General features: G+C 34.1%; 2 protein-coding genes across 2 annotated transcripts in view; one reads left to right on the forward strand and one right to left on the reverse strand.

The window, feature by feature from the left end:
• LOC129755737 (3'-5' ssDNA/RNA exonuclease TatD-like) overlaps positions 1-25,604 on the reverse strand; it is a 64,395-nt gene that overhangs the window by 26,221 nt on the left and 12,570 nt on the right. The gene's annotated exons all lie outside the window — the stretch shown is intronic.
• LOC129755736 (uncharacterized) overlaps positions 1-25,604 on the forward strand; it is a 52,995-nt gene that overhangs the window by 7,595 nt on the left and 19,796 nt on the right. The gene's annotated exons all lie outside the window — the stretch shown is intronic.

Here is a 25,604-nt window from a genome sequence, read left to right on the forward strand (position 1 = left end):
CTTCCACAAATCGTTAGCCTCTCAAAATTCTAGAAATTTTTTTTTCATTTTTATTTTTTGTTTTTCTCCGTAAAATAAAGGCGATACTTGTCAACGAAATGTTTCTGGCTGAAAAACTGCGAGGCGCTCTCTAGAGAGTGCGTTTTTCTCTTCATTACGAAATTTTTCACAATATCTGCGCACTAGCTGTCCAAATATTTTGCGCACGATTTTACCACCGTATTTTGTTTATTTTACTGGTGAGCAGCTTTTCTACTTGAGCTTGCTATCAACTACGGTCCACCTACGGTCCTTCTTGGGCAATGCGCAATATTTGCACTCCGTGATTGGCTCGAGATAATCAACATTGCACAATGAACGAAACGAAAGATTGCTGGGAACAAGCAATACAACCTCACTGTACAGTTTTGAGAATCTTCTACTTTCGAATTAACCAATAACGACGCCGGCCAAGTCCGGAAGTGCAGCACATGTGGTAATTTGTTTTGCAGGCTGTACGCCATCCTTCCACAAATCTCACCCTGAGTATATGGGGGAGAAGGTTAAGGAATAATTAAAGAAGTTAGTGCCAAGGCACCACAATAAAAACATTCAATAACTTCCAGCTGGGTCATTTAAAATGTTTTTTTTTACACGTTTCAGCTTCTAGATGACACTGCATTCAATTATAAAATAAAAAAAATACATAACGCCATCTTCAAAGCACATACAAACTAAATAATATAGTTAAATAGAGATTACAACACAATCAAAATGAAATTGGAATCCATTTTCGCTCGAAAGTGATTTTTTTTTAATTTCTGCCATTCTCGTATAAATTTTCGATATAATCGTTTTTGTGTCGTCACAAAAAAAATTACCCCTCGATAAAATCATTATGGTTAAAAATTTTGATCATTAAAGCTTTTACAAAGCTAAGTCAAATCTGACAGTCAATCATGATGGAATTGATGGGAAATAAGCCTGAAAAAATATTTGAAATACTTCACATTGTGAATCCTTTAATATGGCGTTATTTTGTGCCCTTCGATTTTGCAACCAACATGGCGTTAGTCAATTCAGTGCTTAATAGTTTTATTATGGGCAGATGGCAAATGGCTAATTATTCTTATAATGGTTTTATGAGAGTCATAAAAAAGCTAAAAATTTGACGTTTTTCTCGCAAGCCAACAAATTACACGCTTAGGATGAGTTCCTCATTTTTGAGCTGTTAATCATCAGTACAGTAAATGAGGACATACTTTTTGAATGAAAAGGGATTGGTTGTGAATGACCCGTGGAATGAACCATGAGTTAAAGTCGGATTTCGTTGTCTGACGCCATCTTGAAATCCAAGATGGCAGCTTTCGCTAAACCTTAAAATGCTGTAAATGACTGAAAATCTCATGAAATTCCCACAATATGGGTATTGGATGAAATGGCTAAACTAGAAGAAATAGAATTTCGCTATCAGACGCCACCTTGAAATCCAAAATTGCGGCTTCCGCTGAACATTAAAATAATTTTAATGACTGAAAATCACATTAAATTTACACAATATGGGTATTGGATGAAATTACTAAATGAGCACAGGTTACCATCATGAAATCCAAGATGGCGGCACTGAACTTTAAAATAATGTTAATCACTGAAAATCGCATGAAACTCCCACAATATGTGTATTAGGTGAAAGGACTAAACTAGAAGAAGTCGAATTTCGCTATCTGACGCCATTATTAATCCAAGATGGTGGTTTTCGCTATTCTTTTCAAAGCTGTAAGTCGAATTTCGTTGTCCGACGCCATCTTGAAATCCAATATGGCGGCTACCGCTCAACTTGAAAGTACTGTAAATGACTGATAACCGCATAAAACCCCACAATATTGGTATTAGTTATAAGAGATCAACGATTAGAAGTCGAATTTGGCTATCTGTCGCCATCTTGAAATCGAAGATTGCGGCTTCCGTTGAACTTTGAAATGCTGTAGATGTTCCCTCAATAGAAATCTCCACAATACGGATATTGGGTGAAGGGCTAAACCAAGAGAAACCGAATTTCGCTATCAGACGCCATCTTGAAATCCAAGATAACGGTCACGCTCACTAAAAATCGCATGAAACCCTCACAACATTATTATTAACAGAATTTTAAAGTTCAGTGGAAGCCGTTATCTTGAATTTCAAGATGGCGTCCGATATCGAAATTTGACTTCACCCGTTTAGCCCTTTCACCCAATACCAATATAGCTGGGGTTTCAAGCGATTTTAAGTCATTTACAACATTTCAAAGTTCATAGGAAGCCGCCATCTTGGATTTTAAGATGGCGTCAGATAGCGAAATTCGACTTCTACTCGTTTTGCCCTTTCACCTAATAACCATATTGTGAAGGTTTCATGCGATTTACAGAAAACCTTAAAGTTTTGAAAATAAAAAAGGAAGCCGCCATCCAAGGAATATTTAAAGGAGGTAGTGCCGAGGCAGCCTTGCTTTAGTATTAGTACCGCCTGTGTCGTCACTGTTGCCAATAATCTGTGAATTTATATGGAAATTTTTCCTTTTTTGTTAGCAATTAAAAAAATTTGAAGATTTTTTCAACTTTGAAGGCACACAATTCTAGAAATATTATTGTTCTTCAAGACTGATACTAAAAAAGTTGAATGTAGTAAGTGAAAGTAGTTGTTTTGCTTTAATTCAGACGATTGAAGTTGCTGAGGTATCCTAACTCAAATTGACAAAAATTGATAATTAGTTCAAAATTTTGAAATCAGTTAGGTTTGAATCGTCGATAAAATAAAATAACCAAAAATAGTATTTTTCGAATCCAACCACAATAATAATAATAATAATAATAACGTAATAGATGCATAGCATCAACTAGCCGAAAACACACGTAAGCGTAATAATGATTTGCCAGCAAACAACCTTTGAAACATATCGGAAAATCTAAATTATTCAATTAATCGCACTCGAAAAATCCGCTCATGCAGACAGACAGTCAGACAGGCAGATGATGATCGTTCGAACTTTCTTATGAAATGCATTCAATTTGTTCGGCCGGTGCTGTGCCGCGTCATTTTCAACGATGTTTGGGGTCCAATTTTCGCGCGCGCCGATTGTATCTTTCGATTGCTCACTCGATGCAGCGGAAAAACAACAACAAATGTGATGCCATCCCATCCATCTAACAACAACGACAACAGTCCAAAACATACAACAATTGACCGGTCGAGGGCAGTGTTGCTCAAATTCAAAGAATTGAGATAATTTTTGAGGAAAATTTCCTAAAGAATCTTCGATCTACTGCATTTTAAGATTTCAAGGCAAAGATGAGCTTTCCACAACCCAAATTAGTGCAAAAAATCATGTTATACAACCATTGAAAAGAAGGGACCTAAGATGATTCCCTTACGGTACTCCAATTCTTTTTTTTTAATATACGCAATTGCTGCACGTTTTAATTAGTAAATTCCTTCAATATTTACAATGATTCTTGGAACATTTTTATTTTAATTATTGCTACGCTTTGCGAAACACTGTCGGATTTGTTACCGCGAGACGCCGATAGAAAAATAAATCCATCTACTTATGAGAATACGTAACCGATCACAGGTCGAGTTTCGATATTGGTGGCCAGCACAATTTCTTTCCTATCATGGCCCCAGCTGATGTGTGGCCAATTTTGGAAGACCCTGAAATCGAAACATCGGAAAGCGAAAAACAATAACAGCCGTACTGCTGCTACTGCTGATGTTTTGAAGAATCAGAAGAGGGGAAAAAAACCTGACTCGCAATAATCATCATTTGTTGAAATTTGAACCGAAATAAGATTTGAGAGGACGCGATTCACGCGGTTTTTCTTCGATTTTTTTTTCTTCTACGAATGCATCTCCGAAAGGGGGTTTGGCTGATACCCCTCCATATAAATACAAAGTGAGTCAATAACCGGCTATCGTAACACGTTCACTTTCAATTATGGATTATTTTTGAGGTTTCGAATAAAAACGCATTAAACTCGGGGTGGAAAATTGCTTTCGCTCGGTATTGAAAAAAAAAAAAGATATCGGTTCACATCCGAAGTTCGGGCAAGGATTTTCAACTGCAATCGCTGAATGATTGGTGAAAGTGCGAGCGAATCAATTGTGGCTGTCCAAAATTATGCATATCGATTAACGTTTTTTCAAAAATTGACAAACTTGTTAAGCTTCAAATCAATAATCTAACTCAACTCAATTTGATTTCATTCTATTAGTTAAAATCTCCGGACTGATTTGAAGCTTAAGCTTCGTTTCAAAGATTTTTTAGGACAATGTTTGACCAAATCTTCAAATGACATTTTTGGCATTGGATCTATTTTTTTCGATTTCCTTTAAAAAATACTTTGAAATAAATTGTTAAAAGGAGTTACAGTCTCAAAAATTTCCAAAAACCTTCGGTCCCTTAATAGTTTGCATAAACTTGATTTCTGGATTTCGAAAACGAAATTCTTTTTCTGGAGCCAGATTTCGAAAGTTTCTCATTTATGTTATTTATTCGTGATTTTCTTTTCTCTTTATTTTATTATTTTAATTATGATAAATTTCACTTTCCAAGAATCGGTTTAAAAAGTGAAATGAAAACATATTGTAAAAAGCATCGAAATTAAGTGCTTTCGTCTGTACCAAAGAAAGAAAAAAAAACCGATGCATAACGCATAATTGGTAAACCGGTCCGATAATCCGGAGAGAAGGAATAAAAAAAAAACTTCACACCCGAGAGCAGTTTGCACCGCTTCTTGCGATTATCATGAGCCAGCGTAGCTTATTGTTTATACCAATCCGAGAACGAATGCGTGAAATGATGCTTAAATTATATAGGCGTCGAAAATTGGTCAAGTCTTAATTATAGCCATGAGGCGGAAAGACATATTCCACCTTTTGTGGATTATTTGTGGGCGAAAATGGACATAAACAAAACGAAAACAGAAAATTTGGCTGCAGTTGCTTACGAAATATGTGAAAAACAATGCATCTGGGAACGTTATATAGAATAAATTATTGTATTTATTGGATATTCATAAAAAAATAGAAACTGAAGCTAAGCTAAAGCTAAGCTAAAGCTAAGCTAAAGCTAAGCTAAAGCTAAGCTAAAGCTAAGCTAAAGCTAAGCTAAAGCTAAGCTAAAGCTAAGCTAAAGCTAAGCTAAAGCTAAGCTAAAGCTAAGCTAAAGCTAAGCTAAAGCTAAGCTAAAGCTAAGCTAAAGCTAAGCTAAAGCTAAGCTAAAGCTAAGCTAAAGCTAAGCTAAAGCTAAGCTAAAGCTAAGCTAAAGCTAAGCTAAAGCTAAGCTAAAGCTAAGCTAAAGCTAAGCTAAAGCTAAGCTAAAGCTAAGCTAAAGCTAAGCTAAAGCTAAGCTAAAGCTAAGCTAAAGCTAAGCTAAAGCTAAGCTAAAGCTAAGCTAAAGCTAAGCTAAAGCTAAGCTAAAGCTAAGCTAAAGCTAAGCTAAAGCTAAGCTAAAGCTAAGCTAAAGCTAAGCTAAAGCTAAGCTAAAGCTAAGCTAAAGCTAAGCTAAAGCTAAGCTAAAGCTAAGCTAAAGCTAAGCTAAAGCTAAGCTAAAGCTAAGCTAAAGCTAAGCTAAAGCTAAGCTAAAGCTAAGCTAAAGCTAAGCTAAAGCTAAGCTAAAGCTAAGCTAAAGCTAAGCTAAAGCTAAGCTAAAGCTAAGCTAAAGCTAAGCTAAAGCTAAGCTAAAGCTAAGCTAAAGCTAAGCTAAAGCTAAGCTAAAGCTAAGCTAAAGCTAAGCTAAAGCTAAGCTAAAGCTAAGCTAAAGCTAAGCTAAAGCTAAGCTAAAGCTAAGCTAAAGCTAAGCTAAAGCTAAGCTAAAGCTAACCTAAAGCTAAGCTAAAGCTAAGCTAAAGCTAAGCTAAAGCTAAGCTAAAGCTAAGCTAAAGCTAAGCTAAAGCTAAGCTAAGCTAAAGCTAAGCTAAAGCTAAGCTAAAGCTAAGCTAAAGCTAAGCTAAAGCTAAGCTAAAGCTAAGCTAAAGCTAAGCTAAAGCTAAGCTAAAGCTAAGCTAAAGCTAAGCTAAAGCTAAGCTAAAGCTAAGCTAAAGCTAAGCTAAAGCTAAGCTAAAGCTAAGCTAAAGCTAAGCTAAAGCTAAGCTAAAGCTAAGCTAAAGCTAAGCTAAAGCTAAGCTAAAGCTAAGCTAAAGCTAAGCTAAAGCTAAGCTAAAGCTAAGCTAAAGCTAAGCTAAAGCTAAGCTAAAGCTAAGCTAAGCTAAAGCTAAGCTAAAGCTAAACTAAAGCTAAAGCTAATCTAAAGCTAAACTAAAGCTAAGCTAAAGCTAAAGCTAAGTCAAAACTAAATCAAATCCTAAACTCTGATTAAAAAAAACCATTTCAAATGTGAAATAAAACGTCAACAATTGTATAAACAAGAGTGTAATAAATAATTTGGCGTTTCATCATTCGGACGGCTGGAGCAAAATTGGTGATCATTAAAAGCGTGCCAAAATATTTTATGGCAGCGGAAATTGATCGCAAGAGCTAATAAACCGCAGCTGGTAGTCCTCCGCAGACAGTGATGATGGGTTGGGTACTAATAAAAAAAACGTTAGCAGACTGTTTTAAGCAGCCAGTAGATTACCGATGATTGAAGAGCGATTGCACATTCAATCTTTCGGATTTTTAGTAAATTTTATGAACATCAGGACAGTACTCAATGCGTACTGTGACAAAATTTTGGTAGAATTGAAAAAAAATTCTCAAAATGAACTATTTTAAAAGTTTTAAAATGGCTAGGATAATTTCTGGGAAAAAGAAAAAAAATCCTTCAAAATCTATGTCAGTAGCAGACCATCTTTGATTAAAACCAACTCTCGGTATGAGTATCTATCAAAGAAACTAACCTTTTCGCTAAAGGCTCAGCAAAAAGCTTTCCCCTCGTAGCGACATAAATCAGCTTCTGTTGTTTCCGTTTCCTTACAAAAGGAAGGGAACCGAATCTAACCCATAATCCTGATGGGAACCGAGGGAGGTTTTATACCTACTATTAAACAACTCTCTCCTTCTCCAGCCTCATAGACCGTCCGCGTTCTATCTAACACAGTTAAGTTAGGTCTGCTGTCTAATATTCCACTTGGCTCTTCTGTTTTCCTGTCCGATTTAAAATATATATTCGCGTGCCCTAGCAGTCAGTGTAACGACGAGCATATGTTCCAATTTTCTTCTTTCGTTACAGGGATTGATTCATTTTGTGAAAGCTTGCAATTTTCTCAAGAGGGAATATTATTGGAGCAGTTCTAGTTGTAAATTTGTATAAAATTTGATTTAAAATTCAAAATTGAACTTCATGTTTCTTGAAAATAAATTATTATTTTTAACTAATCATCATTTTTAACTAAATATAAACATTTTAAGATGTGATCATAAAATTTCCAATGATATACAGAAGAGGAGTAGGCAATGACTTTTGCTAATCGCACGCGTTTTTCTAGCGGTCCGCGAAAATTTTACAAAATTTTCAATTCCAGTACATAAAACAGTCGAGAATTAACTAGAAATGGCTTAAAGTGAAAGTTGGAAGGAAGTGCATAAGTGTCCACCGAAATTTCCGTAAATTTAGAGGCGAATACGTGTTTTTTTTATAAAAAGAATTGCAAATCGGTAGCTGCAGAAACGAAGTGTTTATACATTGAATTTAAATTTTATTCTCGTACTCTGTATTCTGTATACAAGATTACTCTTTTTTGGCTTTCAAAAACTGCGAAAACCAAAGCTTTCGTTTTAAAAATTGTTAAACTTTTACACTGGAGCAGAATTTTGGCAAATCATTATATTTTATACAAAACAATCAGCAAATACAAACTTTAATCTACTAAGGACCTTACCACGAGCAGACATGTTATCAAATGTTATCAAATGCTGGAATTTGTTTGAAATAGGGTTTTTCACAACTTTTGTTGTCCATCAGAAATCATCTGTCTCATAGCCTCGATTCCGTTTGTTCAGCTTACGAGCTGTGGAACGAGCAAAAACTTGTTGTTTGATGTTAGATTTGAATGACTCATAACTAGGCAACACTTTCGGGTTATTGGAGATTTTTTTTTTTGACATTTCAGCAATCTACACGTTATTTTTCGCATATTAAAAATTAAAAAAAATTGGTATGAACCTTGAATTTCCTGATGACCCTAAACCGTAATTTCCGATCATGTGCTTCTTTCCAATGCTGGATTTGAACTTAGTGGACATTTTTGACAGAGTTTGCATACTTTTCCCCTACGTTTACATAATAATTCTTTGAATAATCAACGGTTTTCTCAGTTATCAATTTAAAAATGATGGATTTTAAAGGAAACTGTGCAAAGTAATTTTTTTCCCTTTTTCTTGCATCGTAAATATCTCAGAAACGCATAAATCTAAAATTAAAAAAATGGTCTGATAGTACTTTCAACAGACAACAAAATGCTGTCAAAGTTTTGAATGAGCGATCATTAGTAAATGAGATTTCAGCAAAAGAAAGTGTCCCATTTCTAAAAGAACTAAGCTTTATATATTTTTTTTGAAATTTTTTAAGATCATGACCACAGAAAATGTGAAAAATTCGTGTAGAAACCGTATTTTCTATCAATGAACCGTTAACATTGTTTTAAATCACACCAGATAAATTTTTGAAAAAGAATTGTTAAGTTTTAGATTGTTAAAATACGAAACACTGAGTTTTTGACGAATTTACAAAGGCAGCGGTTTTTCGAAACTCTTGTCAATTTTCAATTTCTCAGATTTTCTAAAACTTACATTCAACTTTGCACAATAAGTTTATATTCACCAGAAAGGTGATTTTATACCAATTCTAGTGATGTAATTACATTAGCACTACTATTCTTCACAAAAATAAGCGATTCTTTACAAAATCCCATTTTTTAGCATTCCGTAGCTGATCTACAGTCTTTTTTCCGAAGCATGTTTTTTCAGATTTTTTTTTCTTAGATTATGAATAACGGAAAACTGAAGTGATGTAGATAAATAATGTCTGAAAGTTATACTTCAGTAAGATTACGAGGAATGTTACATTGACACTCAAGGTCTGATTAGGAAGTTTTTTTTCTCTGGACTCTCAGGGTGCGTCCATAAAAAAATTAATGATGCAAAATTAAAGATTCCAAGAATTCATTGAGGGTCCCCGAAGATTTTTTTTATGCATCCGCATGAAGTTACAAGCTGCCAATATTGACACTCAAGAGCGGATAAGGGTTAAATAATAAAAAAAATCCAAAAACAAAAAAAACATTCCTTTTTAAGAACTAAAAGCTTTTCATTTATAATTTTGAAGTTCCAAGTCAGAATCAAAGTCTTATATTTTAAAACGAAAGCACAAACTAAAAATACGTCATTTGAAATGTATCATTGTGTGAATCAGAACCTAAAAAAAGTGTATATACTGCAATAAATTCAAGATCAGAATATAAAAATTAGTCCGATAATGTCTAGCTAGAGTATGGGTGGCCAACTTTTTATCAGAATTTCAGAAATGAGATTGGCTGGTGGACCAAAAAACAAACAATTTTTTTTTAGTATTGGAAGAAAACAAATATTAACAGATTTTTGAAAACGCTTTAAAAATATTTGCTTAGGTCACATCGAGTATAGATTCATCTTAATAAGTCATTTTAGTCATTTGAGAAATAGTAGAAATATTACACAATAGGAAATGAATTACCCCTCCCAACTTATGCATTTACGTCAATCTTTTCAAGGGGTTTAGAGCCTCCTCGGTTTATTCATCCCAGAACTGTCAAATCGCATGGTCATATATACACTTAGAAAAATCAACGTAGATTTACATGAAACTACATGGGTAGAAGAAATCGGCCATTTGCATGCGATAATACTGATTGTTTCATGTAAATTTTCTTCAGCATTCAATGCTGTTATTGAATGTAGGTTTACATGATCTATCTCATCCCATGAATCTTATTAGACAGGGGATGGTTACGGAATAAAAAAAAAATAAACACTTTTTGTGCAGAGAAAATTTTTTATTCCACTTGAAACACACTTACACATGGAATTGAAAAAAAAACATTTGGTTCAGACACTCCCGAACACTGTTTTGTTTTCGCTGATTCCACCGATGAAAACGACGGCTAGTGCGAAATGACAGCAGAAAATATGCTGTTGCACAGTGGGAGCTCCAAAGATTGTTAAATTTCCAGGCATCTAATTTCTCAGCTTCGGTTTCCTGCAAATGACATAAACCAGTGTTAACATGTTATAAGTCACTTATTTTCAAAATTGTTTACCTCTAATTAGCAAACACAATTCTATTGAATAAAAAACTGCCAACAGTTGCCGACGCAGAACGGGACGAGAATCTAACAGAAGTTAAAACGAAACAAAACTGACGCTGGCGCTGGATTTAGCATGCATTTACATGTTATTTCCCTTGAAAAGGTGAGGATGCTATACTCTTTTTCAATATTCTTCCAGCGCACACAGGAGTATTTCACCCAAAAACCTGGCCAAAACTCAAAATTTAAATTTCATTGGTAACTTTTATGTCAATGTTTATTTAATTCTTGAATAAATTTAGCACCATGTACCGGTCAGTTTTTTGACATCTGATTTGTTTATAAGCTATTGCAGCTGTCGAAACTTTAGTATTTTTATGAGATAGAATTTTTTTACAAATCGATGAATCAGCGCGACTACGTCACATCAATGAATAAAACTTTCTTAAGTGACTAAAAATGAAAATTTGTAATGGAAAACTTTAATGGAGGGATGTTTAATAATTTTCAGTATAATAGACAAAATTCGATGACTATAGAGACAGTACGCAGTGCTTTGAAAATGTTGCTATTAATTTTTTTTAACGTTGATTTTTTTTACAAATTAGTGTTTTTGTTTATGTTCCCAGCAAGTCCCGGCAAAATGTTTGATATCGTTTGAAAACTGATAACTTCATTAATCATGTGCAAAAGAAAAAACTCGCGCATTTTTGATATTTTTAAGTTTGAAGTTTAAAAATATTGATAGATTTTTTCCACAAAAAAATCACCTAGGACTTCGTTAATTTTAAATTAAAGCTCAGTAAAATTTATGTACTTTTTCGAATATTTTCAAATGTTATTTAATTTTCAATAACAAATAAAAAAAATCTGGATTATTTTGAATTTTACAACTTTTCTAACCTGGATTATCTATCATGTCATATAAATGTTAGAAAATTTCTAATAGAAATTTATAAAAAATTACGAAAACGGTAAAAAAAATATTAAATGATCTTAAAAACGTTTGATAAGTCTAAAAAAACTTTTTTATTGATTTTAAAACTAAAAAAATACTTTTGGCCAACTTTTTCTTCTACGTACTCCTGTGTGCAGCGCTGGTGTTAAAATGTAAAATCACTTGTAATGTAAGGTTTTACAATGTACGGATCTCAACCTCAACTTAATTCAACTCTTCCAATTTCTCCAGTACCACGATTTGACAGGTGTAAGCCATATTTGAACAGGACGAATACGAATTTGATTGTTTTATAATCACTGCACCTTTTCAAAATAAAAACTTTGCTACAAAAAATCGGTCTTCTACAAGGCTGGAAAATAGAAAAAAAATCACCGACCAGATCATTATCCAAAGTTTTTTTAAGTAATTATGCAAAATTTTCATTGGACAGGTTTGCAAATTTCATCACACTGAGTATACCTTATACATAAAACAATAGTTTTGTTGATTTTGTTTTGGTTTCGGCATGAATTTTCATCTTAAACGATTATAACTCTTTTCAAAAACTGCTCAGTTTTTTGTCAAAAAGTGCTGCAGCGAGGTTCGAATTGGCAAAAATTACAGAGCAAACTATGTAAGTTTTACATAATTTGCTAATGTTATTTAATTTTGATGGATGAACGAAGTTGTTGAAATAGAATTGAAGTTTCGAAGGGTGAAATTGTTGTAAAATTATAATTTAAATCATGATTCGGTGTTTTTTTTTACGATTTTAATACGATTTGGAAACGATCTTACTATCTTTCTAAGGCGCTATCATAACTCCTCAACATTAAAAATAATTTGAGTCCGCTTGAATGCGCTCCATACCAATAATATGTATAGTCACCAAAACCTAATCGGAAAACATTGAAAATGTGTGATGGAATTTACAGATAATGTGTCAAATACAGTTTTGATAATTTAAAAATTGTAACTGAAATTGATTTTGTATTCGGTGACGGAAACCTTTTATGTAAAATTGTTTAGAATTTCTTCCTACTTGTGCGGCCCCCAAAGCTTCTCTGAGATTGATTTTTTCCTGCTTTTTGAATTTCACTTTTTCTACGATAGATTGTTAATTAGTTTATTATCAGAGAAAATTCGATTCAAAAATTATTGATGAAGCATTTCGGGTTCAATGATTAAAGGTGGATGTGAGTAGTCAATCAAGCTAAGCTAAGCTAAGCTAAGATAGATTGTTAATTAGTTTATTAATTGAAATTATAGTACATATAGGATATAGGTACTAAGTCAAAAAAGGGGCGGAGTCAGTGATTTGAACAAATATGCACTTTAATTGTTAGGAGCTGCGTTTGCCCCTCAATCATTCATATTTTTAACTTTTTTTGCATTTTGAACATTTATTGTGTTCTTTTAAAAACAGAAGTATAATATTATTTATACCAGGCCCGTGCGAAGGACCCGCTCATGGGGGGGGTTTTCAAAATTCAAAATTCAAAATCAAGATTTCCAAAGTTTTGAATGATTGCTTTTTGCGGCAAGTCATCAATAAATTATTTTAAATGATCTTCCTTATTTTGAGCTAGACATTTGCTTAAAAATAAATACTAAGCAGTCAAGTTTACAAATCTAACATCAATTTTTCAGAAAACACAGAAAACGAATGCGATTTAAAATTTTGAATGAAACCAGAGTTTAATGCTTCAGAAATAAGAATAATAGAAATAAAATTCATATAATTTCAGACCAGGGAAGAAAATAATCATGATTTGGAATTGTTCAGCAAAACTATAATCATTGTTGTTTATTAATCGTCGAAATTTACATTCCTGTTTTTCTTTTTCAATGGAAGGCTTCATTGAAAAATTTCGCTGTATTAGAAATATTTGAATTGTGAAATCTTGCTTAAGAAAAAATCCATTTTGAACTTGAAAGAATTTATTCGAAACACATATGTACCTACTTGATGATTAAATCAATTTTGATAAAAAGAAGAATATCAATTTTACTTCAAAAGTACCAGTGATTAAAATCATAAATAAAATCATTTTTTATTTCGTCCAGTTATCATCCAAAAAGACTGAAATAGTTCATTTATAAAGTTCACAATAACTACTCCCCATATTGATAAAAAAATACATGTTCAGTACATAATTGAAAGCTTCTATTGCCAAAGTATGGGAAATGGGTGATTTCTTGAATGATCAATAAGAAACTTGTAGACAAAAATAAGTTTCAAGTGTTGTTGTTAATATTGAAAGTTAAAAGCAAATATTTATTTAATAAATGTTGTGCAATAAAATTTTGCTTCAAAGTTTCTACTTCGAATAATTTCGAAATGTTTCACAATAAAAATCGGTAAATTCATGTGAAAATTAAAAATAAAAAACTATAAAATTCGTTAACTGTATTTGAATATTAAAACAAATTAGGACATTAAAATAGGTACGTTTCTAGTATTGATGATATGGAGTTTATAAGTTTAAAAATGAATCAGTTGTAAGTGGAATCAATCATAGATAACTAATGCTCTAACAAATCTTCATGAAATTGAAAAAATAAAACTGATTCCTTAATTGTTATATTTAATGATATTTTAATTAATTTAGGAATAATAATGATGATGGTGATGATGATGCATGATTGAAATAAGTTAAGTTCTTCAGTTTTTATAAACTTGGAATAAATCATTACACGCATATCCGACTAAAGTGAAGAAATTTAAAATAGAAATGGTATTATTTCACTTAACCAATTTGCTGAAACCTGCATTTGATTTTCGCTTAAAAACATCTGAATTTAAATTTAATTTAAATGGAGTAAAGTGGACAAGTAGAAGACTGCTATAACATTTTTTGATGAAACCAAATTTAAATGCGATCTAGTGGAAAGTGGATAATTGATATGAAGCCTTTTTTAAATCTTTTGTTATGTTTTAAAGTTTTGTCAAAGAAGTAAAAAAAAATTCTCAACAATTTTCACCTATTTTCAAAAGTGCTTTAAAAAACAAAGCTCTTAGACAAAAACCTAATTGCAAATTTGATTTTGGGCATCCAAATTAATCAAAATCTTCTCTTGAACTCTTTGCAACTAGGAAATATGTAAAAATTGAGGTCTTGAAAATTTTTTTAAAAAATTTTTGGAGATGGTGTTAAGCATTCAAAAGAATGAGAAACACAAAAACCAATTGAGGCTGGAATTGGTTTCTTGAGGAATATTTCATATCAGCATAAAATTTGGAATGATATTCACCTTTTTTTACAATCAAAGTGGCTAGTTATAAAGTCATCGATACTAGGATTTTGTTTTTATTTATCTAAATCTGTTGACTATCGTAAGTGGCTACAAACTTGTGATGTGTAAAATTAGTATTCTATGATTGAATTTCGAAATTCAAATGATTGGTTTCAAATTTTGAACTTGTTTTATAACACTTCTTAGTGAAAACCCATTTTGAACACGAGCTAAGGGTTTTGTGTGTCAAGAATTGACTTTCAATACAAAAGGTTTTATCCGAAGTGCTAATCGAAATCTAGAATTGATTGGCTTCAATTCGTGAACGTCATATAGAGCCGTAAAATGAAATGTCTTAGGCCTAGAGAGTGATTTAAGACGAAATTCCGCCGGAAGCGAGCCGAATTTCTGACATGTTTGTCAACACTTATTTTTAAACACCTTTTGGGATCAAGTGATTTCTCGGTAAATTCATTTCTTGTGCTGAAAATTTTACTTAGAAAAAATCTCCATGGGGGGGGGTTAAACCCCAAAAACCCCCCCCGTTCGCACGGCCTTGATTTATACTTGCGTAATATAAAAGGAAACTACCACTTAAAAAATCAAAATCTCAAAAAGCAAGTTGGAATAGCAAACGAAAATTCGAAAGACTACAGATGCTCATAGGCATCTTTAAATATGTTGGATAAGTCATTATTTTTTTCATTCTAAGCAATCATAAAGTTGCAAGATAGAAATGTTCAAGAGATATTCGTTTTATGATAAATTGAGTTTTTTAACAAATTTTGTAGCAAGATTTGTTCACTTAGCACTCAAATACTGGTAAAAAAAAATAAACAAGTGAGTTGTTATTGTTCTTGAATAATGACGGTAATAAGAAAAGTTTAATAATATAGTCTGGGTGAACAATTTTAGATTTCTTATCGGCATGGCCCAGCATAAAAAAATTCTGGGTTCTTGAGAAAACAAATCTGTAATTCTGTTGTTCTACCGAAAACGTCTGTGATCATTTTTGTGATCGTGTTTTAAAAAAATAATTATAAAAATTATCTTGCCAAAATTCGATCTATTTAGTTATTTTATTTGAAACTAAGCAATCCACATTACCAAAATCATAAGAATTTAATGATTTAGCTCCTATCCCAAGTTTTTAAATTGTATTGAAAAAAAACCCCGAAATCTGTAAAAAAAAAGATTATAGGCTAGAATGCTAACTGTAACTTGACGAAATCCGCTCAAAGATTTAGAAATTATGGATTTTTCTATGATTCTGACATCCTTGCTGATCTTTTACAAAAAATTTTAATTAAAAAACAACGTTCTTTCACCGTTTGTATGTAAAAAGATCGGACGTCGAGAAAAAAAAATATTGTGGAAGAACTTCTCGGAAATACCTACACAAAAAGGGAATTAATGTTCAATAAAGATTCAACGTCCAAGGCTGAGAAGACAGTGATTTTTCTGAAATATATAATTCTCACTATAAGCTATCGCTGTGATATCGTTACAGAAAACTTTTCAATGAAAGTGATGACAAAATATAGTTACAACAGTATGACAAAACAAAGATTTTTGTCAAAAAATTGTTCAAATTTTTTTTTATGAACCATATACAGGCCTTAAAAAATTTCCGTTTTTAATATCAAAGGGAAGCAAATGATATCTTTATTTGGAAGAACAAATGTTCCGAAATTTGAAAATTAAGATTAATATGAAATGATCAAGATATATCAAGTGTTGTAACTATTCAATTTTGGCTGGTGTCCACCTTGCATAAAAATCTATGTAAAATTTAGGTTTTCGTAAACCTTATTGTTTTATCTTTTCATTTTCAGATTTAGTTTTGTCTAAAGTTGTTCATAGGTTAAGCTCTTCTAGCTATTAATAAACTTCATTTTAAGAGCGGCCCGCCGTAAAAAAATAATTTCAAATTGGCCCGTGGGTTCAAAAGGTTGCTCGTCTCTAGTCTAGCGGCATCTCCCAATTCCATACAAGATAAGAACTGGAGAACTGTATCGAAAAGTCATTAACAACTTTTAAAACTAGTTTACTCAAAAATGGGTGAACTTTTCCCTGGGTACATGCAAACAAAAGTTTGTTCACATGCTTAAAAAGTGTTTGGCAATCAATTAAATCGGATTAGCTTTTTCATCTTTACAAAGATGAATGTTTGAAAAAAAAGAACGCTGCCCCTCTTTAAAAAGCATCAGTATCCCTCAGTCTTCTCAGCGGTTTTGGCATCTGCACATTACGCCAAGCCTGTACTGCAGTGACTTTCAGACAATAACATCCAATTCGTCGAGAAAAACATCAATCCACCAAATTGTCCAGATCTGCGACCTATTGAACGATACTGGGCGATTGTGGAGAAGATCTTTAGGAAGGTGGGGACAGTTTCTAAAATCATGGAAGAATTCGAGAAAAATTAGAAGGCATCATCCAGGAAATGCATGAAAGCTGTGCAGAACCTGATGGAAGGCATTTCATCAAAAGTGCGATCATTCTTTAGAACATAATTTTTTGACTTATGTTATCCATGATATTGTTTCTAATCATACTGATCTCCAATAAACTGAATAGGAAAAGTTAAAATAACAAACTTACTTCATTTTTATTCACAAAAATATGTTGCTAAAGAGGTTTCGATACAGTCCTTATAAGGAGATTTCGTCAGAACATATTTGCACAGGACAGGAAATCTTAAACTGCTAGACAGATGAGAAAGCTATCATCTCCAAATGGGCTAAGATATTCCAAAACGTGTTGTTATGTTGAAAAATATCTGCAAAATTTGAATCATACTAAATAAGATGCATAAAGAGATAATAATATGCATAATGAATTGGCTGGCCATAGTATTAGAAGAGAAATTCACTCAACAAATTTGACTCTAAACTTTGTTCCAACTCACCAATCGAGTTATCACTGTAGTCCGGCAATGCACCAAAAGCTCGCCCCACGAACAAAAGTGAACCCAAAAAACTGAAGCGAGTCGCCGCACCAGCAGAAAGTGTAACAAATGCCACCCGGGTACCATTTGGATTTCCGCTGATGATGGTGAGCAAACAGTCAGCTTTCGTGTGTTACACATGCAACAATAAAAGTATGTAACAACAGAGTAGCAAAAATCAAAAAAAAAAACATCATTCATAACACCGAAATGAAGGAGGGCCGTAAATTTTTCGCCGTCTAGACAAGGCGCGCTCTCTTCGGGAAAACTTCGAAAGCGAACTTGGAAAAATGGACATGCAAGTTTGCTGTTTTTGGTGCAGGCTAGGACATTTCCTATCAAACAACAACTGGAAAGTAGGATAGTAGTTTGGTGCCTTAATTTTATTGATTTAACCCTTTTGTTTCCTCGATAAGTTATAACTTTGAGCTGCCCAGAATTAATGGAAAAGTGAGACTAAATGCCACTGACTGTTAACTGCAACCTTGAATGTCAGTCGTTCGATTCAAGTTCTAAGTCAGCAACAAAGAAGAAACAAACGACTTAAAAAAATCTAAAGTTACCATGAACACGCGTTAGTTTAAACAGAAACGATCGAAACGGACGTGTGTGGTTTTCCTTTGAAAGATCCATTTAACGATCGATTTGAGCCGAACAAAACGTTGCGGAATTGTTGATGCGTGACTTCTTCTGGCTTTCGATTACCTATTCGTTTATTGATTCCAACTTCGAACCCGAGGCGCTCTCTGTTGCGATGTCCGTCCAACTTGCGGAATTTGAAAGTGGACCTTAATTGATGTTGTGTTTTTTTTCTGTTTCAGATTATTTTTCAATGTTGCTAAAATATGTGGGCTAACTTTTGAAACAAACGTTCCCAGTGAGAATTCTTTTACGAGAAGCTCCAACAGAAAAAAAAATAGACAAAATGTTGGAAGTTACAATGTGAATTTTGAATACATCTAGAATCTAAACTCGTAATTGACATCTAAATCTGCCATCCTTCGGCATTTTGTTTATCAAGCATCAATCTTTCTGGGTCTGAATGGCTTCCTATCTGGTAATGCGGGAATGATATCGAGAATGCTGCAGAGGCGGTCAACCAATAATATTAGGGGCTGTTCACTAATTACGTAAGCACATGGGGGGGGGGGGGGGAGTTTCACATTTGCTTAAGATCTCTTACTAGTGGTTAGAGGGAGTTTCCAAAAATCTTACGTAAGAAATATTACATTAAAAATTCATCACAGCCACAGCCATACGAAACTATATTACTCGGTTTTTTTTTTACTCGCTACCTATTTGTTAGTTAATTTTGATGTTATGTTATTTTTCTTTTAATGTCTTTCAATTAATAAAAAAAAATTGCAGGTTCTATGAAATTTATAGAGAACCAATTCAAACCAACATGCCATCAAAAACACTAAATCACATTATTAAAAAAGATCGTCACTTTTCGCTTTTTATCGTAACAATCTTTTTAATTGAAAAATTTATAGAAAACACAAGGAAAATGGCACGTTGTGACACCACGATTTAAATCCATCATAAATAACCACTACGTCTGAACAATTCACCAAAAAATCAATATATCTTGCTAGCAAGCGAAGAATGGATGTGCGTGTATTTCTATTTATTCCCTCCAGTGCAGGCCTCAGTGAATCGTCACTTGATAAGCGTCGCCCTCCAATAGACACGATCACGATTCTAAAAATTCTTTCGTGCCTTGCGTTCAAAGCGTATTATCTTCAAAATGCAATGATATGATATGATGTTTTAACAGCCGTTTCGCCAAACGGCTGTAGGCGCATTTAGGAACTTTTTCCCCTAGGCCTGTGAGTTTGACAGGCGTGTGTTCTTGGCTTTTGAGATTCAATTTTTCCCAAATTTTCTCATGAGTAATAAAGTCTCTCCTTTCCACTGCCCAAAGTGCTGTATCAACAATTTAACGGGTAAATTACAGTATTATTTTAACCCTGTTTTTTCGTTTTTTCTTCGACTTTAAATAACGTTAAAAATAGATTTTAGAGGAATATTACCTAAAAATGATATTTTAGTTATGTTACAGTATTTCTAAAGTTATATATTTTGTACCGCTCGTGGACGGCGTTAAAACAAATTCTGAATCGGAAATCCAATAGCTTAACGTTAAGTAACCGGAAGCAGGTCCCGTTCGTTACCATGATGCTTAACAAGTTTTCTCGGATGTGTAAATGATAATTGAGGTTAAAATTTGCTTGTTTCTGCATTTTTCCGACCACATTATGGTTCAATGAAATCATTACATGCAAAAGTAACCTGTTACTGCAAAAATTACCAGCATACCTAACTTGTTCAAATGTCTTGTTCCATTAGGGTTGGGCCCCTGTCTCGAAAGTATTCTCCCCAAAACCGCAATCATCACATCGCTAGCTTCCTTCTCTGTGGCCTTGGATTGAAGCAAAGAGTCTATCATCCAGTAGTTTATGAGCTGCTCGAAAACAAGTTACTTATTTTCCTACTAGAGCCTGTTTACAAGCTCATAATCCACTGCTGCCTGCTGGCTGGCCCAGAAAGAAGACAACCCTCGCTTGTAATGTCGGCCGGTGGTTGTAGTTGCAAAACAAATTTGAGATATTCCAATCTGTGAGGTGGGTAGGTAGGTAGTTGTAGTTTGTTGCGTTTCGCTACTGCCGCATCCTCTGACGCGTGCCACGCCGCTTCCTTCTGAAAAACCAATCCGGTTAGACGATCAAGCGTGGCGAACAAAAAGTGCATCTTGCGCTGCTGCTTAGAGAGGTGCGATCCCCCACAATAGCTAATGGATGGGGGCTTTCTGCTCTGCTGCCTTATGCTACAGAAATGCCTTCCGGACAAGCCTGTAACTTAATTTTGAAAGCAGGCTGCCTAGCCGAGGTGTGTGTTAAGAAGAGGAACAACAACTGCAGCTGAGATGCAACTCATCGGAACATCCCACGCGATCTTTGGCGAATGCGGCGGAATTTCTTCCAAGCCATCGGCCAAACTTAGACAAGACATGAACTTCCAGTGAAGATGGTCGTGTATCTGGTTAGTGGCGGCGTCAATGTGTTGCTCTAATATGCGTGTTTAGTCGATCGTGGCTGACGATAACACTACTGGCTGCTGATGACTGGCGAAATTCAAGGAATTTGCTCATACGGTGCTTCAACTTGTAAGATTTACAACAAGTAGTATCTTCTCGTAAAAAGGTGTGAATAATACATTACTCTAACTTTCATATCAGGTGTCATATGCCTGCAGAAATAAAGTTTTAATAAACAGAGTACCAATACCTCTGCCTTCAATTATATTTTATTTCCATCGGTATACAAGAAATAGAGACTGAGGCGTCCTCCCTTCACTTCATTTTTACTTTATTTGACAACGAGAAATTACAGAGGCTATTAACCAGAAATTTAACACTTGCTTTTTTTCTGAAATAATTGAAAAATTGAGGGTAAAAACAGCCATAACTCCATTTTCTGAAGCGTGCGGTGGCACAAATAGGCTTCGTTGGATTCCTCGAAAAAAAATCGCGTAAATGAGTCACATTTGGTTCGAAATTTTCAAGTCCAAATATGCTTTTTCTGACTATTTCAAAATTTAAGAAAATTGAGGGTAAAACAGCCATAACTCCTGTTTCCAATGCGGGTGATGACTCAAAAAGGCTTCATTCCTCGAAAAAAAATCAAACAAGATACGATCCATTTGGTTAAAAAATTCCAAGTCCGAACATGCTTTTTCTGAACTATTTAAAAAATGTTGGTAACTTGAGGGTAAAACAGACATAACTCCAGTTTTCAATCCTTGCGGTTGCACAATAGGCTTCGTTGAATTCCTCGGAAAAAATCACATACTATATGTTACACGTTGTTTAAAATTTTCAAGTCCGAACACGCTTTTTTCTGAAATAATTGAAAAATGAAGAGGAATTGAGGGTGAAAACAGTCATAACTCCATTTTCCGGAGCGTGTGGAGGCTCGGAGGCTAAAACAGCTTTCATTTGATTCCTCGAAAAAATAAGCATAAGATGAGTCACATTTGGTTCAAAAATTTCAAGTCCAAATATGCTTTTTCTGACTATTCAAAAATTTTAGGGAAATGAGGGTAAAACAGCCATAACTGCTGTTTCCAATGCGGGCGGTGACTCAAAAAGGCTTCTTTGAATTCCTCGAAAAAAATCACACAGATACTTCCCATTTGGTTGAAAAAGTCCGAACATGTTTTTTTCTGAACTATTTGAAAAATGTTGGGAACTTGAGGGTAAAACAGACATAACTCCAGTTTTCAATCCTTGCGGTGGCTCAAACAAAGGGTGATACGGTCAAAATTTTGTCGATATCAACTTGACGTATTTCTTTCAATATTGCATTTAAAAAACCTGAACACCCCTCATTTTGAAGGTGTGTGTGTGTAGAATGTTGCTCCTATTTTGATTTTGGAGTTCACTCTTCAGTTGTCAAAATGCCGTCCAAGGAAGAAGAGCAGCGTATCCAAATTTTGCTCGCGCATCTCGTTCAGGGAACGTTTGTCGACAGCCAGGAAGTCTAGATCGGGGGGAAATCGAAAACCGGAAGCCGCTGAGACGACAAAGAGAGTTGCCGGTAGTTTCAAGCGAAACCCTAACCTCTCTCCGAGATGCCGCAAATAAGCTGGGTGTATCGTCTACAACCGTGCATCGAGCCAAAAAACGAGCCGGATGATAAACAAAATACGACGGCCAAAGCGCGATCCCGGAGGCTGTATTCGACGATGCTAACGAAGTTTGACTGCGTGTTAATGGACGACGAAACCTACGTTAAAGCCGACTACAAGCAGCTTCCGGGACAGGAGTTTTATACGGCAAAAGGAAGGGGAAAGGTAGCAGATATTTTCAAGCACATGAAACTGTCAAAGTTCGCGAAGAAATATCTGGCAAGCCATCTGTACCTGTGGCTTGAAAAGCAGCATTTTCATAGCTTTCGGGACTGTCAACGCAGAAATTTACGTGAAAGAGTGTTTGAATAAACGGCTGCTGCCTTTCGGTAAAAAGGCCATGGAGTGGTACGCCGCCAACAACGTGCAGGTGGTTCCCAAGGACAAGAACCCTCCCAACACGCCAAAGCTCCGCCCAATTAAATACTGGGCTATTGTCAAGCGGAACCTAAAGAAGACCGAAAAAACTGCTAAGAACGAGCAGCAGTTCAAGGTAAACTGGCTTTCTGCGGCGAAGAAGGTGGACAAGGTGGCTGTACAAAATCTGATGGCAGGGGTTAAGCGTAAGGCCCGGCAATTCGGATTTGGAAAAGCGGAAGCCTTACTGAATAATTTTCCTGAATTTTATACTAATTAAACTTGAAAAAGAAATTTAATATGATTTTTTTAAATAAACGATTTCACCGATTTACACGCGTTTTCCCTTAACCAAATTTTGACCGTATCACCCTTTAATATCAAATTTAGAATCAATTAGAATTTTCTCTTACAAGTGAATTTTAAGACAATTTACATAACTTTTAAAGACAAATAAACTAAAAATTTAAAGAAACTCAAAAAATGTAAAAAAAATCATACTAAGTTTTATACCTTTTGATGTAATATTCTGAATTTTGATAATTGAATTTATAACCCTTGAGAGAAAATTGAAGATTTTGTTAAGTCTTTCTCAGAGATGAACTGATATTTTATACGGAAACCCTAGCCACTGATCCCACTGAAAGAAAACTTAGAACAAAAATTCGACCATTTTCTGGCTAATATTTTTTTGGCAAATTTTGCAGGTTCGCAATACCGAAGGTAGGTGGCGAACCTACCATTTTTCCGATACAACGTCCTGTAGGAAAAATGTACCTGTTTAGCCCGATTTTAAAGTAGGAATTGTCTATTTTTAAATTTGGATGGCACTTTTTAACTGGGATAAAATTTCTTCAAATCGATCGATCGAAAAATTATCCAACAAACGAAATGAAATGTCCAGTCAGTATGGTCATGGTCAGTGCCCTAGCCTTCGTTTTATTCCATAAAATTATAAAAGACATAGATTTTTATAAACAGCTTACAGCTTTGTCGTATGCAAGTTAGCAGTTTCAAGCATTTTTAATTTAATTATACTATAATATTACCAGAGAAACTGAAATTTTGCTTAAAACACAAAAAGGCGCTTTAAGCCCGCACGGTTTGAGGTTCGGCAATGTAGGCAACTCTTATATTAGACTCATTCCAAGCGCCCCTCAACTAGAGAACCGATTTCCATTTTTCATTATTCAAAAATAATTTGCCCAGCATTTGAAAGTTTATTTCTTCAGCTTAATTTTCCATCAAAAGAATTTCAGTTACCTTTTTTCGGAATTGAGTATGTTGACGTGGAAATTTAATATTTTTAGTACGAAAATAAACTGATATTAACAATAATTTTTATTTGAAACATAACTTTGTCAACAAATTAGCCAAAAAAAAATGATTGTAAAAAAGCCATATTTTAAGCATGATATTAGATTAAAAATTAGCACAGCAACTTCACGCTCTAGAATTGGTAATAAAGGTATCTATTTTAAAGCGTTGTGACGTTACGAAAATTCTACTATTTTTCATTTCATGATTCCTTTAAACGTCACATACTGTCGAAAATTGGAGATCTCTTCAAACTTTTTGAGACAAATTCAATGCTTTTTCAGAATGAAGATCGGTTCAGAAGGTTGTGAGTTGCACCCGGGTACAGAATGCGTTGTGACGTCACGAAATTTGATTTCCTTTTTTATCGGAAACGTCCATGACTTCTTATTCAACACTATTATAATTTTTCTTCAAAACAAAATTAACATAACAATACGCTTCAATAAATGTTTTCAATTATCAAATTTTTTTATGAAATAAAGAATAATATTTTTTCGCGGTTACAAACAATTATAAAAATGAAATCCTCATCGATTTTTGAATACAAACACAAAAAAGTATACTTTGTTCTGAACATCTACGAAATTTTCATCTAGGTGGTTGTCTCTATGTTGATGTTTCTACACACAAAATTTTCGAGGCCAGAATTTAGCAAAAATTTGCTCAAATTTGACCAGCTAGAAACTTAGCAATAAAATCAGCAATATTTTTTAACTATAATTTTAGCAAACGAGAAAAAAAGATAGCCGCCGCAATTTTTACTCAATTTTTTAGCAAAAACCGGAAGAAAAGATCGCCCGGATTTGAAATTTCAAAATTTATTGTTTTTTCTCTGGAGAATCAGGGAGAATCGTTTGATTATGAAATAGAATTCACAAATTTACTTCACCTTCAATTTATTTTCAAATTTTTTTTTTTAATTTAATTTCACGTTCGATCAACGGAAATTCCGGTTCCAGCGGGCGAAACTTCAAGCCATCTTCATCGACGAATGCACCAGAGTGTGTGCCGGATGCAGCTCGTTGAAATTCCAGCTGTGGTCCCCTTTATTTCTGGTCTGATGGGGGTTTTGTGTTGCAGTTGTAACCTGAAAGAAAAACAAACAATTTTGGATTTAAAAATCGGAAAATTTGTACAATTTATAATTCACCCTTACCTGTACGCATCCGGTGTCGATTTGGTTAGTATTTTGTTGTTGACTTAGCCACCACTAGAACCACTAGCATCGAACTTTCGGAACCGCGCACAATCATGTCTGTTTGTTATTTTTCTTAAAACCCGCGGCGGCTGTTGTCTGTGCACAAAGCGGCTAAAAAACCTGTTTGATAAAGTCAAGCAAAATGAAATTTCTAATTGCTAAAATCAAGTAAATTAAGCTTTTTGCTAACTCAACAGTAAAAAAATATTTTTGCTAACGGAAAGTAACAGCGAAAATTTGCTAAGTGGAGCCCCGAAAGTTTTGTGTGTACGCAAGAATGTCCCACTAAGAAAAACTCTTAAAAACCCACTCAACAAACACAAAACTCTTCAAAACTCGCTTAAGTGACACATTGTACTGTCATTTTAATTTTGATTTTCTCTGATTGAAGGTCACAAGGATGTAAATGGGGGCGGGGTTCATTTTAGTTTGTTTGATTTGTGATGTAAAATGAAACACATGATAGAATATCGATCTTTGCCGTTTATTATTTTTTTAAATGAAAAAAGTACTCTAATTAAAACAAGCTGAAACAAAAGCAGTTGAAAAAAAAACTTGAAAAAAAAATGAAAACTTATAAATCATGATCCTTTTTTGTCGGCAAGTTAACATAAAATTGCTTCCTGTTTTCTGGTATCACAGGAAGTACTTTTGAAAGCAACGATACTTTTC

The sequence above is a fragment of the Uranotaenia lowii genome, chromosome 3, assembly GCF_029784155.1.
Source record: "Uranotaenia lowii strain MFRU-FL chromosome 3, ASM2978415v1, whole genome shotgun sequence".
NCBI lineage: Eukaryota > Metazoa > Arthropoda > Insecta > Diptera > Culicidae > Uranotaenia > Uranotaenia lowii.